Source organism: Salvelinus fontinalis, chromosome 29 (genome assembly GCF_029448725.1).
Source record: "Salvelinus fontinalis isolate EN_2023a chromosome 29, ASM2944872v1, whole genome shotgun sequence".
Taxonomy (NCBI): domain Eukaryota; kingdom Metazoa; phylum Chordata; class Actinopteri; order Salmoniformes; family Salmonidae; genus Salvelinus; species Salvelinus fontinalis.
The window spans coordinates 36,316,132-36,321,700 of record NC_074693.1 but is presented as its reverse complement, the minus strand read 5'-3'; positions in this window follow the sequence as shown (position 1 = coordinate 36,321,700).

Sequence of the window (5,569 nt, the reverse complement as noted above, 5' to 3'; positions counted from 1 at the left end):
CTACACGTGCGCTACAATTTATTCATGTTCTGTCCAAAAATCGCATTTGAAGCCAGGTGTGTGTCTTCCGTGCAAAAGAAATAGATATTAAATCAGTTCTAATGAAGTGCATGTTGACGATTAAGCTTATGGATGAGTGTAAACTGTGTGTCTACAACAATATACAATATGTTGTTTAACATGCAAAACAATACATAATACTATGAATATGTAGCAATTTAGATAAAACGTTTTTCCCAAAATAGATATCAGAAGAATACTTTTAAAAGCACTATATTATACATAAATGATCAGCCTAACACGTTCATGTGATTCTGCTAACTTGAAATATGATATGGTGTAAAGTAACTAAGCAAAAATACTTTGAAGTACTACTTAAGTATTTTTTGTGGGGGTAGTAAAAATACTATTTATATTTGACAACTTTTATTCCTCTACATTTCTAAAGAAAATATGTACTTTTTAATCCTACATATTTTCCCTGACTCACAAAAGTACTTTTTACATTTTGAATGCTTAGCAGGACAGGAAAACGGTCCAATTCACGTACTTACTGTATCAAGAGAACATCCCTGGTAATCTTTACTGCCTCTGATCTGGCAAAGGCACCAAACACTAATGATTTGTGTGTAAATTATAAAATAAAATAGAAATTGTGCCGTCTGATTTGCTTAATATAACGAATTTGAAAGGATTTCTAGTATATTTAGACTTTAATGGTTGAATTTCACTTTTACTTGAGTCATTTCCTATTAAGGTATCTTTACTTTTACTCAAGTATGACAATTGGGTACTTTTTCCACCACTGGTAAACTACATAGGTTGTGCGTTGACAGACAGATGTACGTTAGACAACATATGCAGAACCAATCACATTGGCACAGAGTGAGGCAGCAAATCATAGCGCTTGTCACACACCATTTAGCTGTAAATGGGTTCAACTCATCTTGATAAGAGCTTCCAGAGCAGATACGCTTTAGCTGAAAGCTACCATCATTCTTTGAATACTGAAGGTTCCCCCATTACGGTTAAGTGAGAGTACTAAATACCCTCACACCTCGGGGGCTACACTCATCACAGATACAATCATATTTTTGGAAGTGTTTGGGGACTGACAAATTGCTTTATTCAACTCCACTGTTGTGAGTGAGACATGTTAGCCAAATGTCTGCTTAAATAACCTACAGCCCAAGGCTTGTGCTGGGGTTGGACTCAAATGGAGGGAAGCAACAGGGGACCTTTATGAGGAAAATGAGGGCTCTCAATTGGAAGTATTCTCGAGGTAGCATATCTCACCTTTGCAGTGACACTCTAAATAACCACATGACGAGTGCGTTTACAATAAAATGTCCTCAAATGGGCTGTTGTAGGGTACTTCTGAACACTCACAACATGATATTACTTATTATGGGTTCAATAATAGCTTTTGTTGTCCAACTCAAACAATTTGCATGAATTCACATGCACAAAATGACCAATCGAAGGGTCACTCATTCAAGGGCCAAAGTCTACAGAGGCAGACTGTAGTGAGGGTTATGGTGTGAGGGTTATGTGTCACTACTTATGGTGAATCGCGACACTAATTGATTGTTTAAAAGCCCAATGCATGTTTTTATATCAATATCAAAGCATTTCTATGTAACAATTATGTACCTTACTGTAAATAAAAATTGGCAAAAAATAGATTTTTAGCCAAAAACTATTTCAAATTCCTTGCTTGAGAAATTTATCTTTGCTAAGAAGCCATTATAATTGAAAACAATCACAGTAAAGTACAAATTTTTACCCAGAAAATTATTTGATATTGAGATGAAAATGGCTGCATTGTAGCTTTATGTCACGCCCTGATCTGTTTCACCTGTCTCGTTATTGACTCCAACCCCTCCGGGTGTCACTTGTTTTCCCCAGTGTATTTATCCCTGTGTTTCCTGTCTCTCTGGGCCAGTGTATTTATCCTTGTGTTTCCTATCTCTCTGTGCCAGTGTATTTATCCTTGTGTTTCCTGTCTCTCTGGGCCAGTGTATTTATCCTTGTGTTTCCTGTCTCTCTGTGCCAGTTTGTCCTGTATGTTTTCAAGTCTACCAGTGTGTTTTTTTCCCCTTGCTCCTGTTGTCTATTTCTCTTTGCTAGTCCTCCCGGTTTTGACCCTTGCCTGTTTTCTGGACTCTGTGCACGCCTGCCTGATCACTCTGCCTGCCCGCTGACCTGTACATCTGCCTTCCTCTGGATTACCGACCTCTGCCTGCCTTGACCTGTCTTCTGCTTGTCCCTGTTGGAACATTAAATATTGTTACTTCGACAGTCTGCATCTGGGTCTTACTTTGATTCCTGATACTTTAACCAATTTACCACATTGTGATGTCACCATGGAAAGCTGAAACTCCCGCCCATGCAAACCTGCTGATTAAAAGGTCCTGTGTATCTTGTATTTTCAACCAGCAATTATTAGGAAATAACACTGATCTAATGTTTTTCACACTTTTACAGTTTACATTTCATCAGCGATTGTACAATATATAAAACACAGGAAAAACAGAATATTGACTGCTCTGGGCCTTTAATACAGGGGTGGCCAAGTCTCCTCCTATAACCCTGCTGGGTATGTAGGCTTTTGTTCCAGCCCTACTCTAACACACCTGATTCAGGACCATTATGAGCAGAATAAGGTGTGTTAGAGCAGCAGGGCTGGAGCAAAAGCTGATGAAAGACAGAGGGTGCATGCTAAAGGTTAACGTGTCCATCACACAAATGCACTTCTATCCAAGCTCCAAAGAGGTGAAAAACAAACTTGCAACACAGACACTACTGAACAAGTCCACAACAAATCCACATGAACTCACTATCTTGCTAAAGTGAGACATCTCCCAACTACTGTTACTGCCTCTGCTCTGTTGGTTAGAAAAAAAGCCTGGGTTTGTGGGCAGAGGAATGCAGCTCACATCTTTGCCATAGCCAGCCGTGGAGGTAATGCTCTCGCGTGTTGGCGCTTGTCGAGCAAAGCACACCTCCCCTCTTATTAATAACCGCGGCCTATTGCTGTACCCAACACTGTATTTTACTGGTCCGGGACGCTTATGGGAATAGATGATGAACTCCCTCACGTCCTCTATCCCACCCTCCTCCTCCAGACAATCTCTTCCTAACGTCTGTTTTGGGAAGTTGTTCTAGCAAAGTCCCCCATCCTTGGATAACCCCTACTCCCCAAAATTCTCCTTGCAATGTAATTGGCCTAGAAGTAACCGTCTAAAAGAAGAAGTGAAAATAAATGTTGCCTGCTTTCTGCCTATAAAGATGTACATATGTGTGGAAGTAAGAAGTATATCCAAGGAATTGTTGTCAAGAGACAGTAGACTGTCAAAGTAGTTCCTGTGAAAATAAATCCCTTACAATGACGGCTTCCTTTCTGTCTAATATAAACATACCAGCATGATCACTTTTTCCCCCCGAGGCCAACTCATTGTTCCAGTTCCATTTTGAAAGCTCTCCATGAATGCTTAAAATGTTCCCTTTTTTTTCTTCTTCTTGTTCATTTAATTGGCTGTATCTAGGTGGTGTCAGCCTGTCACTTACTGGCATATGGATCAGTGTTTCCTCAAAAGAAAGGTCACAACATTTGAATGGGGGTGGGAGGGAGGTAGACCCCACACTCAGCCCATTGATATGCCCCTAACATGAGAAAAGATCTATGGTCAAAAACCTCTACACCTTGGCTGTATGCCTGACGCCAGAGCTATAAGACTCTATGCACCCCTAACGCTACACTCATCTTGTTGCAGCACTGGACATGTTTGAAGTGATGTTGTCAGAGCGTTGTGATTATAGTTATGTCCAATTCGATATCAGCTGTGAGAGGAGAAGGTTACTGCTAGAATGTCTCTGAGAGCGAGTCAGCCTGAGTAGAATATGCAGCCATTACGAATTGGTATGGGCTGAAATGTAAGCTATGTCGGTCGGTCCGGGTACAGTTGTCTGCTAAGTACGGAAATAACAATACTTCTAAAAGAGATCTCGGGGGGATTTGACACGGTCAAGACACCAGTCGACCTCAGCTATTCATAGGGCCCTCGGCTGTTGTACGTCTCTGTAGTCAGCCAGAGGTGGCTGCAGTACGCGTCTCTGTAGTTTGCCAGAGTGGGGAGGTCAATTTGATTCCATTTCTATTACAGTTTAACTAGGTGTAAGCATTTGTACTAACAAACAATTAAACTAATCTAATCATCAAAAAAGCCCTTGACTGACTGAAGGAGCATTAGTACAAGGCTGGAACTGGGTTGTAGGTCCAAAGGATCAAGATGTAAAAACATTGGTAAAACAATGAGATCTGAGATCAGTCTAAGGTCTGGGGGCTGAGGTCCACTCAGGACTGTACAATTTTGCAGAATCTACACATCCTCTGCATCCATACTCTACCACAACCAGTCCATCCAGTAGTGTCGGAGAACACACTGACCAACAGCACAAAGAACATATCTCAGATGTGAACAGTGATGTTCAGTGCTGTTCAGATGCCCATGACAACCCTTCATAGGTTGTCACGAATGTGGCCAGTAATGTCACGCTCCACAACGTGCAGGGAGAGAGTGAGCATAAAGGGCGACATTTCCCTATGCGTTGTCAAGTCTCACTGGCATGGGCCGATAAACCTCGGACCTGACACATGTCTCCTAGCCTTCCGCTCAATCTTTTCCTCCCATCGTCTATCTCCCGTACCTCCAGGCTGCATTTAAGTCAAACCCTGGCCTGGAATTCAAGTCAAGCACAGCAGGGGCTTTCCACGTGCCTGCCAGTCATCTCCAAGGACCATAAAGTGATGTGTCATCGTGCTGCTTACATCCTCTAGCGGGTCTCACTTCCTACGAGCTACAGGGCAAACTCACTGACTTGGGGGAACGATTCTCATAATCATTACAGTTGGGGGACAATCAATTCATACTTAGGTGAAGCATGCTTTGAAGTAAGCCATGGACATTACTGCCACCAAGTGGTGACTGGTCCTAAGTGATTAATTGGAATCATAATTAATGTGCGTCATATTTATGGATGGTAAGAACGGGTAAGGTCATGTCTCAGGTCAGGTGAGCTCACTTTTTGAGTTTGTTCTCTAATCTAGATAAGTGGTCCATAAATGTCATATTTTTGTGTAAACAATGGCATTTTTAAATCAGCTTCTGATGAGGCAATGGCAATGTAACCTCGTCCCTGCAGAGCCAGACTTCTCCTTTTGAAAGGACTGGGCTTCCCGCTGTTGCCAGAGTTGGTGTGATCCCAGCATTATACATTAACCATGGCTAAAAGGGTAATATATTCTATGTAATGTGAAGTAGTCAAACATGAAGCATGATGTATTAGCTTTACTTGAATGATGCAATGTAGTGTGCATTCAGTTATGCAACTTACAGCAATTAGAAAGCAATCCACCCTTCAATTAGGATCCATCATAATGTCACCTAAAATAAGTCATTCAACTACTAGACTACAGCATTTATTTAGTGAAAGGAACCAGTGTGAGAGCCAGGTGTTGACGGCTATCTGATTACACTACCAAAAGTGAAGCCGTTTTACAAATGCC